General features: G+C 46.5%; 1 pseudogene; it reads left to right on the forward strand.

Moving 5' to 3' along the window:
* The first annotated feature begins 8,622 nt into the window (after positions 1-8,622).
* LOC119334647 lies at positions 8,623-10,479 on the forward strand (annotated as a pseudogene).
* Positions 10,480-13,053: the final 2,574 nt, after the last annotated feature.

The raw sequence follows: 13,053 nt of genomic DNA on the forward strand, positions 1-13,053 counted from the left end.
TCCTCCCCCTGATTCGGGATCTGGATCGGGCGACGCCCCGACCCTGCCACTCGCCCCGATCCCCTCCTCCCGCTCCCTCGCTTGATCTGACGCGCACCCGCGGCCAAGGTGCCCGACCCCGCTGCCTCTCCCCGGCTACCGCGCCTTCCCACCCCACGACGCTGGCGCCCACCCCGGCGACGCCGGACTCCGTCAACGCCGACGCCTCCTCGCCCTCGCGCCGAACTGCCCCGACGTCGCGCCATTGCCGCTTGCCGTCACCTTGTCGGCGTCGCCTTCCTGCCTCTCCCCCGACCGGCTGCCCCGAGCACGCCTTTGCACATCTACAGGGCCCTGTGAGCCCTCATCCCCTTCCTATCCCCCTCCCGTCGCCGTAGGACGCCACCACCTAAGCGCTTGAAACTCTCCGTCCGCTCCCGCGCGTGTGGCCTCGCCTGTCGTCCTCACCCCGCTCGCGATGTTCGCCACAGCGGCCCGCGCCTGCGCCCCAGGCCTCGTCTTCGGCCACCTCCCCGCCCGAGCTACCCAACGCGCCCCGCCGCGCCGGCTTTCATCGCCGGAAACGGCCGGCCGGCGAGCCCCGCCGTGGCCACTGCCTCGCCCCCTGCGTGATGTGCGCCTGGGTGCGCCCCGCCCCAGCGCCCGTTAGCGCACCCGCTCCAGTGGCTAGATGGGCCACTAACAGCGGGCCCCACAGCCCCTTCCTTTTTACAAAAAATAGGTGCTAAAAAAGAATTAAAAAAATAAATAATTAATCAATATAATTAATTAATTAACTTAATTAATTTGGTTAGTTAAAGTAATTAAAGTTAATTAGCTTAATTGCCTAATTAGACCAAATTAACTAGTTAGTTAACGAAATAGTCAATGACAGGGGGACCCATTGGTCAGCCCCTGGGTGCTCTATGGGTGCACTACACCGGGTGCACTTAGCATTTTTGCTATTTTAATTCGAATTAATAATAAATCCAAAATATTGTTTAAACTTTGAAAAATCATAGTAAATTAACCATAACTCGGATCGAAAAACTTTGTACATGAAAGTTGCTCAGAACGACGAGACGAACCCAGATACGCAGCCCGTTCGTCCACCGCACACCCCTAACATATCAAACTCGCAACTTTCCCCCTCCGGCTCCTCTGCCCGAAAACGCGGAACCCCGGGGATACTTTCCCGGATGTTTTCCCCCTTCGTCGGCATCACCTCATACTGCGTTAGGACACACCTAGCACCGCTCTTTGTCATGTCTTGCGTCGTCTTGCTTATGTTTGCACTGTATTTATTGTTTCTTCCCCCTCTTCTCTTCGGTAGACTACAAGACCGACGCTGCTGCTGCCCAGTTCGACTACGGAGTTGACGACCCCTCTCTCTTGCCAGAACAACCAGGCAAGCCCCCCCCCCCTTGATCACCAGATATCGCCTATTCTTATCTATACTGCTTGCATTAGAGTAGTATAGCATGTTACCGTTCGGTTACTCCTATTCTATTGCATAGCCTGTCATTGTTGCTACAGTCATTGATACCTTACCCGCAATCCTAAATGCTTAGTATAGGATGCTAGTTTATCATCATTGGCCCTACATTCTTGTCAGTCTGCCTCGCTATACTATTGGGCCGTGATCACTCGGGAGGTGATCACGGGTATATACTATACATACATACATACTATACAGATGGTGACTAAAGTCGGGTCAGCTCGATGAGTACCCGCAAGTGATTCTGATGAGGGGGCTGAAAGGACAGGTGGCTCCATCCCGGTAGAGGTGGGCCTGGGTTCCCGACGGCCCCCGACTGTTACTTTGTGGCGGAGCGACAGGGCAGGTTGAGACCACCTAGGAGACAGGTGGGCCTAGCCCTGTTCGGCGTTCGCGGATACTTAACACGCTTAACGAGATCTTGGTATTTGATCTGAGTCTGGCCATTTGGTCTATACGCACTAACCATCTACGCAGGAGTAGTTATGGGTATCCCGGCGTCGTGGTATCAGCCGAAGCCTTCTAGACGTCAGCGACTGAGCGGCGCGCGCCGGATTGGAACTTAAGCCTGCTCTTGTATTAAGGGGTCTAGTTCTGCTTTCGGCCGCCCACGCAACGTGCAGGTGTGCAATGGGCGATGGGCCCAGACCCCTGCGCCATAGGAGTTAGACCGGCGTGCTGACCTCTCTGTTAGGCCTAGGTGGGGCTGCGACGTGTTGATCTTCCGAGGCCGGGCATGACCCAGGAAAGTTTGTCCGGCCAAATGGGATCGAGCGTGTTGGGTTATGTGGTGCACCCCTGCAGGGAAGTTAATCTATTCGAATAGCCGTGATCTTCGATAACATGACGGCTTGGAGTTGTACCTTGACCTTATGACAACTAGAACCGGATACTTAATAAAACACACCCTTCCAAGTGCCAGATACAACCCGGTGATTGCTCTCTAACAGGGCGACGAGGGGAGGATCGCCGGGTAGGGCTATGCTATGCGATGTTACTGGAGATGCTACTTGGAGATACTACTTGGAGGACTTCAATCTACTCTCTTCTACATGCTGCAAGTCGGAGGCTGCCAGAAGCGTAGTCTTCGATAGGACTAGCTATCCCCCTCTTATTCTGGCATTCTGCAGTTCAGTCCACTGATATGGCCCCCTTACACATATACCCATGCATATGTAGTGTAGTTCCTTGCTTGCGAGTACTTTGGATGAGTACTCACGGTTGCTTTGCTCCCTCTTTTCCCTTGTTTTCCTCTTCTTCTCGGATGCTGCAACCAGACGTTGGAGCCCAGGATCCAGACGCCACCGTCGACGACGACTACTACTCAGGAGGTGCCTACTACTACGTGCTGCCCGCTGACGACGACCAGGAGTAGTTAGGAGGATCCCAGGCAGGAGGCTTGCGCCTCTTTCGATCTGTATTCCAGTTTGTGCTAGCCATCTTATGGAAACTTGTTTAACTTATGTCTGTACTCAGATATTGTTGCTTCCGCTGACTCGTCTATGATCGAGCACTTGCATTCGAGCCCTCGAGGCCCCTGGCTTGTATTATGATGCTTGTATGACTTATTTATGTTTTAGAGTTGTGTTGTGATATCTTCCCGTGAGTCCCTGATCTTGATCGTACACGTTTGCGTGTATGATTAGTGTACGATTGACTCGGGGGCGTCACAAGTTGGTATCAGAGCCGATTGCCTGTAGGAACCCCCCTTCCACACTCCTTGGACGAAGTCGAGTCTAGACTTTTCAAGACTTTACTAACATGGCTGTGCGGCCCATGGGCCCACGTCGCCATTGGGTGGTATTAGGATCCTTTACTCCTCGACCTTTACTCTGGGACTCTGATCTCTCTTCTATTCGGGTTAAATGAATTTTGCTAAATCTAACATTAGGATCTCGTTATCACTTTCACCCGGAGAGCCCCTTATTACTGATGATCGTCTGCTGCACCAGAAGACCCTGAAGATACTCTCCGCTGTTAACCCGAGAACTTGTGTTCATCACGTTTGCAATTCCCCTTCCACCGCAACCCTTATGGATAACTACTTGCAGTTGTTATTCTTACATTCATCCCCAGTTGGTCTTGTTATTACAGGATACCCTAAAAAAGACTCGTCGTTGTTTCGATAATCCTTTGAGCTTACTGCCTTGCTGTTCTTTGTCACCTGAATACCCCTACGGTTAATTCTCGCACTTATCGAGTATCCGCTCATCCCCCAGTTGATCATTTGTTACACAAAAGTCTTCGAAATACCATCCGGTATTCCGAAAATCCTCAGCAACCTATTGCTCTGGAATTTCTTGTTTGCTTTCATTATGATTAATCCCATAAGTATAGTAGTCATATTGGCATCCTTTGTCACCATCATTTTTGCGTCCGTTGATTCAATACGTTGTGAATGTTCACAATCATCGGTTGATCCTTTTAAATTATCCTTCCGGCTCAGATGTCATTTTGAACATGAGCTGGATCTCGACCAATCAAATTACCATCGATGGTATCCCTAAGCCTACTCAACTTATCCATCCTTAAATCAGAGCGTTTTCTTCTGATCCCTTGATTTGAAAATCATAATCCCTTTGTTATTTAAACATTGAATTATTCAGATGTTCTATAAACCGATGCATTTGCATTCTTTCTTCCTCTGATTGGGTATCGATACTCACATCAGCTCCATTGTGGATCGCCATATCCACTGTTGGATTATTATCCGATAGTGTCCTTCATAATTAATTACCTTGTGAGTTCTTTCCCCTGATACATAATGCCTTTGGTACATTGTATCCTCTGCTTGACCAACCATGCTCTGCATTCGAGCTGGTGGTATTTACTATTGAAGCTTGTGGTATATGTTTCCACGATACCCTAACGGGTTGAACCTATGCCTTCCTTTATATGTGTGAACTCGGAAGTTTTCACGAGTCATACTCATCTGGTATTTCACCAGGTAAAACTTTCAACACTAATGCCTTTATCAAAGCGAGAAGTGAATGGAAGTTTATACATTGAAGAAGTGGGAGTCGACCTTGAACCTTGCGTTCATGCCCATGGACACGATGTATAACTTACCATGGAAGCTGCTCGTAAAAATAATTACCCCTTCTTATAAGTTCATCTTGTATCCGTGGTTCGATCCTTTATGATCGTGGGTTCCGACCATGATTGTTCTCCTTTGATTCTATTTCTCGGACAAGTTAAAGTACTTGCCATCTGCAGATCAGTACGCCTTTCCAACCTCTATTTTGTTCTACCTTCGAGTATTACCCCCTGGTATCTCGAGGATATCAACCCATTGCACTTCATCTTATGAATTTCAAATGAAGTAGTACGTTTCCCCATCACAGTCACTCCACGGGTTATTGGTTGTCATCAACCGAGAACCCTGATTTGTGAATCGAATCAACACTGAGATTCGGTACCCCCAGTACTTTGTGGTTGAGAAGTTTAATACTCCATCCCGTCACTCCTAGCCTGATCGGCTACATCATTATCGTGCTAATTTTAACTGTGCTACCGGGTCCTTAATTCCGGAGCACAACATTCGATGATTGAGCTAGGCTTACGTCATTTTCCTTGTCTTATCGTTCCATCTTGAACAACAAACTTGATCTCGGGTCTGTGTCCTACTCGTGGTTCCAACAACCTTTCGCTTCATCATTTGTTTGACTTGATGTCATCGTCGATCGATTACATCTTCGTGAAATCTCTCGACAAATGTGTCATCATCCTTGCTCTCGGGTCAGTATTCCGAACTTTTCCAAGATATCAATTCAATTCGTGATGAGAAATACCATCCTTGCCCTCGATGAGTTGTGTTATCATCAGCCACTTATTGCCTTCCCTCCAACACAAACTTGTTCGTGTTTCGTGTTATACCTTGAATTCCTTGCTACCCAGCATTGTTCTTCTTTACCTTGGAGTATTACCACCCTTATGTCAAGAATGTCGTGGGAATTTCACCACCTCTTTAGGATTCTTGGTATAGTGATACTTCTCACCATCACCATTTTTCTTGGTCCTTGTGTTGATCCCGACCGGGGTACCAACAAGTGAACGATGATGTTTGGATTCTGCACTTCTAGCAACCCTATTGCTTTGAAGTTAATGGTCGATAGTTCCATTCTAAGTCTATTGCTTATTGAGTCATCATTCGAACATTGATCGTGCTACCTAATCCAGATTCCTGGGTGCACCCTACTATCATTGTTCAGTTGTGTATGTTTTCCCTCGAGCATACATCGTTATATCATTTGATCCGACAAATGATATTTCCTTGTTCACCTAATTGTGGAAATTCATCCCTTGGAAATCTCGATGATTTGTTGTTGAGCCTATCAGCTACCACCTTATCCCTTCATTGGTTTAATGTTGGGCTTTTGTTTCGGAACTCGCTTCCGTAGTACATCTCCCGAGAATCTTACAATGTCATCTCGACAATTTGTGTTGCACCTTTCTTCTCAGGCATCCTGAGTCTGAGGTATCCTGACACCAATCAGATCTGAATCTCGGTCAGATATGATGGTTGGAACATATTTCCAAGAGTTATAGCAACGGTCTTTATGTGACCCGGTAAGGTGATGTCGTGCCTAACACACCTGGCCGGAGGCCCTATTGTTATAGATTCCTTTTCAGCAAGGTTATCCATTCTTCCATGAGGAAATTGTAAGACTTATTCTATAAGTTGTTCCTGATGGATCCTTTTTGTTTCCAAAGTCTGATCTTTACCCAATGACCATGTCAATGCTATCTCGAAGCATGTCTGTGGTACTCCGATTTTCAATAAGAACATTCGAAGCCCAATGCTAAATGTTTCTTGCTCAATTATCCAAACACCATTGTATGGGTAATGTCATGAAATTTCTCTCCCCTTACCTAAAGGGTTTTCTACATTATCTCTTGTCGTGGATATCCTGCTCTGCTTGTCCGTGGGAAGGGTATACCTCTGGTACATGTGTCAAACACATTTTTCTTTCCATTGTTCTGTTTGATCTGATGACCACATTCTCCTTTTCCATTGATTTGTTTAACCTTCCTGGTGATCCATATGATCTAAGCAGTAATATTCTTCTGCTTATGTAAACACCTTGGCGTATAACCGTGTCATTAAGACCCTGTTGCATTTGTCGGTAGCATTCCGGTAACCACCGATGGACGAGAACTTTGCCTATTGGTCTGCCTCGTTCAACGAGCAGGAAAATAGTTCTCTTCGTCCCTCGCCCTTGGTACCGATGTTGACATTAACATAACTGACAGGCTTTCCTCTGACCTGCATTGCTATCATGATCGTGCATGATCACAACACCCTCCCTAATTTTTTTTACCCACATGGTGGGCCCATAACCCACAGTTCCACAGGATCGAAACCTGACTCTCCTGTACACCCTCTGTTTCCAAAGTTATTCCTCCCGCGTGGACTCATATGTAATTCATGAGCCACCTTCCGATGAGATTATCAATGCTGGCATCGGACACAATAACTATTCCGTGGCTTTGAAACCATTTTCACCTTCTGTCTAGGCATTGAACGATTGCCTGGCTGCTTGAAACTTCTTACTGTACCTTCCAACTTCACTCTCGATGTGTTTTATTTGTTCCGTCTAATTGTATTGCTTATCTCCTTACATATATGTAACTGAGGGAAAATATGACTTTGTAAGGATGTTATTTTACTGTATCTTGCAGAGAAGTTTTGTCAAGATTAGTACAGTAGTCAGTGTCATGGAATGCCATTTGGCTTCATTTTCCTTCCATGGTCACCTTTTGGCATATTGGTTGTCATAAATGCTAGGTTGTAGACTTATGATCAAATTTATGAGATTCTACAAAGATCTTGGTAGACATGAAACCAAGAGAATGGCCAATATCATCTAGAAAAAGAGAATGGCCAACATGACATGGAAATTATAGAAGATGACAGTTACCAAAAATGATCAATAGTTGGTTCGCCTACATGATGGTTGAGAAGTTCTTTCACTGAAAATAGGAATTTATTTCTTCCAGGTCTATATATTTGTAAAAATACTGGAAAAATAGACGGGCTCAGCAACGTGCGCCAATCATGATCTAGTCAAAATATCAAGATTGACCTTGTCATAGGGCTTTTCGTAATCCAACTTCAAGACCATGCTCTCTTGGTGATTACATGAAAGCAGATTGGAAAGATTCAACAATCTATTCATTAGCAGCTCTCGAAAGATGGAAATTTCCAACTCAAGAAAGAAAGAAAGAAAGATTGAAATTCCACATACTTCTTTTTGTCAAATCATATGCACGCACATGACCAAGAAATTACATGTACGCAGTTAATGGACAGGGATATATTTGTGTGTAGGCAGCTTATGGAATCTTCTGTGCCGGAGAGACACGCAACTTGCTTCCATTAATTATGTTGATATATACATACCGGTCGATGTAGTCGATCACGACCGTTACATGTACGCCGAGCTCGATGATGCATGCATGCAAGGCTGTCTTCGATCGACACCATATGATTTGGAAATTTTTTTGGACGGTACGGAAATTTACGGCTCGGAGCTGGAATTAGTGGTGCAGCCGAGCGCCGGTGGCGTCTAAGACTCTCTTCGTCCCAAATGTCTCTTTCTACTACTAGTTTTTAATATAAAATATATTAAAATTGAGATACACTTATTTTGGGACAGACCAAGTATGTAGTACACTGTTTGTATGGAGGAGGATGTATGCCCTTTGAGGTCCGTGTAAACTTAATTTTGGCAAAACACGTAAGATCGATCTTATCGATGGCGAAGCAGAATTGAGATATTTTCTAGGATGTGATCGACCTTTCCCCCTACCTCCACATAGATACTCCCGGAGAAGTCTATATATATATATATATATATATATATATATATATATATATATATATATATATATATATATATATATATACACGGTGCTGCTAAATCTCAGTCGACTGAGGCTTCGCGAAGTCTCAGTCGATGTTATATTCCTTTGATTTTTCATGCAGATTCGTGTAAAGTTTTTTGTTTTTTTATTTCTTTTCCTTTTATACACTATGTGTCACTTGATTGAGACTTCGCGAAGTCTCAGTCGACTGAGACTTAGCCACACCCATATATATATGGTCGAAAAAGTTTGGAATCTCAGGCATGCGACGTTCTTAGAGCACATACAAATGGAGGACAGCATCTCCCACTACTACTCCGTCTACCTCGGCTGGGCTCTCGTCCTTGCGTCACTGGCGCTTGCACTTAGGCGCAGGAAGACGGCAAACAACGGCCTGCAGCTCCCGCCGGGGCCATGGCAGCTGCCGATCATCGGAAGCTTGCACCACCTCGTGAGGCAACTCCCGCACCGCGCCATGCGCGACCTGGCGCGGCGCCACGGGCCAGTCATGCTGCTCCGGCTCGGCTCAATGCCCACACTGGTGCTGTCGTCGCCAGACGCGGCACGCGAGGTACTCAAGAACCAGGACCTGGCGTTCGCGACGCGGCGGCTCACAGCTACCATGGGCGTCCTCACCTACGGCGGCCGGGACATGATCTTCGCGCCCTACGGTGACTACTGGCGCCAGCTCCGCAAGATCGCCGTCACGGAGGTCTTTACGGCGGGACGCGTGCGCTCCTTCCGAGCCATCCGCGAGGAGGAGGTCGCCACCATGCTGCGCGCCATCCAGTCCGCCGGTCCCGTGGTGGAGTTGCGCGCGCTGCTGTCCGCGCTCATCTCCGACGGCACGTTCCGCGCCGTCATGGGCAACCGGTGCGACTCCAAGCAGCGGGACCTGTTCCTGCGTGAGCTTGACAGAATAGTCCGCCTTGCCACCGGGCTTAACACGGCGGACCTGTGGCCGTCATCGTGGCTTGCCGGACGGCTCAGCAACGCCCTACGCCGTGCCGAGGAGATCCATGCCAGCGTGTTCGGGATCATCAAGGGCATCATCCACGAGCATCTAGAGAGGAGGGAGGAGGGCCAGGGCGGCGAGGAGGACGTGCTGGACGTGCTCCTCAAAATACACAAAGACGGTGTTATCGACATGGTTGCCGTCGAAGGCGTCATCTTTGTGAGCATCCGATCCAAATTGTATATCGCCGTGTCTTCTAACCCCTCCTTATCAATATTGATTTGACCTGCGCGCAGGACATCTTCAGCGCCGGGAGCGAGACGTCGGCGACGACACTAGAATGGGTGATGGCGGAGCTGATGAAGAACCCAGCAGCGATGGTGAAGGCGACGGCGGAGGTACGGCGAGCCTTCGAGGGTGATGGCACGGTCGACGAGGGCAAGCTCGGGGAGCTCCCATACATGCGCCTGGTCATCCGGGAGACGTTCCGTCTGCACCCGCCGCTGCCGCTGATGCTCCCGCGCGAGTGCAGGGAACCATGCAAAGTTCTGGGCTTCGACGTGCTCAAGGGCACGCAGGTGATCGTCAATACCTGGGCACTAGGCCGTGATGAGCGATCCTGGGGGCCCGACGCGGCCGAGTTCCGGCCGGAGCGCTTCGAGTCTGGCGCTGGGGTTGACGTGGACTTTAGGGGGACAGATTTCCGTTCGGCGCTGGGCGGAGAATGTGCCCCGGGATGGCGTTCGGCCTCGCCAGCGTGGAGCTCCCGCTTGCTAGCATGCTGCTCCACTTTGACTGGGAGGCGCCGAACATCTCAAACCCGGCCGAGTTCGACATGACAGAGCAATTCGGTGTCACCGCTCGGCGGAAGGCCAACCTCCTGCTGCGCCCTTCGCTTCGCGTGCCACTGCCAACCTCTCCACCTCTTTAAGACCCTTCTGAGTCTGCATGTACTAAGCGTAGAAGTAATAGAGGGGAGATTGGTGAAACTGATGTTTTACTGCTTGAGCCTTGTGGGCGTACATATAGGCAGGGGCGGAGCTGGGCAAATGTCGTTACCTAATGCACCACTCTAACAAGGCATAAGTTTTTTATGCAACGATGCATTGCATAAAGATGTATTTCATTACTTGTAGCATACATTATTGAATATAATATAATTGAAGGTGATTTGTAAACACAAAATTTATGTTAGAAATTTAGGGTTTGCGGTCTACCCCCTAATTTCTCTGCGCTTATCCGTGGTGCCGCTCACAATTCACATATCTGAGGCTAGAGGGTAGGGACCTTTTTATACTGCCTTTCCAAAGAGTTCATCTCTTATACAGATAAGATTCCTAGTCTTTCCAACTAGTTTTCCGGATAGAGTCCAGATCAAATTACCAACCACGATCAAATTTGTCTGTTAACGGATTCTACCCGTTGTGTCCCCGGAGCACGCGCATGTGAGCAACGCGCCATAACACAGTGTAAATTCCTCTAATTACGTAGATCAACATTAGGGCTGTAATCTAACTGTACGATCTAGCTCCTTCCAATCATCAGTGTACCCGGGTAGTCTTTCCAATATAAATAGTATATTGTATTCCACTGATAATCGACCAGCTTCCTTAAGCATATATTACTTAAGTACATTCCAACAAGTAACAACTCCATGCTAAACATGTAAAGCAATTCCATGTATAAATACATGTATAATTCCATACGAGGTATTCCGAATATTAATAATTCTAAGTAATTTGAATATAGTTGCAGGACACATAATTCCAACAATTTAGCCATCAAAATGCTTACAATATTGATAAAACAAGGGACATAATTATTTGAAAGAATGTCTCACATTTCCAAATTCCAACATACATTGTCGGACAACAAGGTTCAGTAACCTACAAGATACAAATTGAATAAAACGTACTAATAGAACATAATAAACTGCCCAAATAAAAGTAATAAATGGCTAAAAATATGGAAATTACCTTAAATATGTGCTGGAGTATAATGTCCAGCCCTCTGCCATGGTTCGGACCTTTGGATGAGTTGGATGGAGCATGACTTCAATATGGTATTAAAGCAGAGCGGTTTTGAGTTTAATACCCTGCCAACATAGTATTATAAAAATGATTTTTTATTGAACTACATCAAACTCACATCTAAGGAATAAAATAGTCTAGACTTGAGGATGAGTGTTGAAATATATTGCCCACCTCACTCCGTCAGTTCAGACTAATGGGTGAACCGGTTAGGTGCATAACCTTGAAACGAAGAGGTTCAGGGTTCGAAACCCAGTAAACGCAATTAATAATCAACCACTTGAGCATTGGTGACCAGTTTCATAGCAAAATACACCTTAAGACTAGTCACAATGGGAAGTAACTTAGAGTAGTAACATGCATATGTTAGTAGTCTATGTTAGTACCTCCACAGTGGGTAGTAACATATGTGTTGTGTCATGCATCACTTCATTTATTAGGTTGTAGACTCATCTTTTTTCTTGATATGTATGATGTTATTGTAACTAGCTATGTTACCACATGCCTCTCTTTCTTCATTAATTACATGCCACATTATCTATTTTGTCTAAATAAGTGTGATGTTATCATCATCTATGTTACTCTCATTGTGGATATTCTAAGTAAAGTTATAACCGTAAAAAATGCGCCGGGGCACTAGTGCTGCCACCTGTTTACGCGGCGGCGATGCATATGGTATACTCCCTCCTTCCATCTATATAGGGCCTAATGCATTTTTAAGACAATGTTTGACTATTGATAAGATTAATAATACATAAGATGTATAATGTGAAAATTATATCATTGGAATCTCCTTTCACATACTCCCTCCTTCCATCTATATAGGACCTAATGCGTTTTTCGAGGCTAACTTTGACCAAATGTTAGAGCAACAATATATGACATGCAACTTACACAAAGCATGTCGTCAAATTCGTATGTGAAAGGAGATTTCAATGATATAATTTTCACATTATACATGTCATGCTTTGTGTAACTTGCATGTCATACATTATTGCTCTAACATTTAGTCAAAGTTAACCTCGAAAAACGCATTAGGCCCTATATAGATGGAAGGAGAGAGTAGTCTGGCTTCGTATGTGTAACGCATCTAAAGAATGGATCGATGGATCCCCAAAAAAAAATTCGATCGATGGATGATGGACGCGTACGTGAGGAGTGGATCGGCACAGCGAAATCTCTTGCTTTTCTTTTTGGGCCACTGCGGAGTGACCCTTATGATGCACCGGCCCTTTTTAATAAATAATTAAACTGGATCGTTGTCCTTGGAAGTGGAAGTCGAAATCATAATGGTGCATGCAGCAGCTCCCGAAGCGATTGACTCTCGATCTCCCGAAATAATTAAACGCGTGGGTTCGTAGTATGAAGAGGCGCGAGGAGAATCCAGGCGTTTCGCTCCATCATCTTCTCGGTGCTATATATTCACTGGTGTGCGACACCACTTGCATTCAGCTGTTGCAGATTCATCAATCCATCATGTTCTTCGCGGGTGAATCAGTCATCTACCGCGATAGGCTGACCTCATGGGTCCTTCCCACCGTCCCCACCAATGTCCACGACACCGACAGCGGGTACCACTTGCTCGTCGTCGAAGCATTGTCGTTCTTTCCCTATGCCAATGCAAAACCCGTCGAGTCTCGCCACTTTACCATCGGAGGCCATTGCTGGTGCATCGCCTACAATCGCGATGCCATTGACGAATGCATATCATTTCGTCTTTTCCT

Source organism: Triticum dicoccoides, chromosome 7A, assembly GCF_002162155.2.
Source record: "Triticum dicoccoides isolate Atlit2015 ecotype Zavitan chromosome 7A, WEW_v2.0, whole genome shotgun sequence".
Taxonomy (NCBI): domain Eukaryota; kingdom Viridiplantae; phylum Streptophyta; class Magnoliopsida; order Poales; family Poaceae; genus Triticum; species Triticum dicoccoides.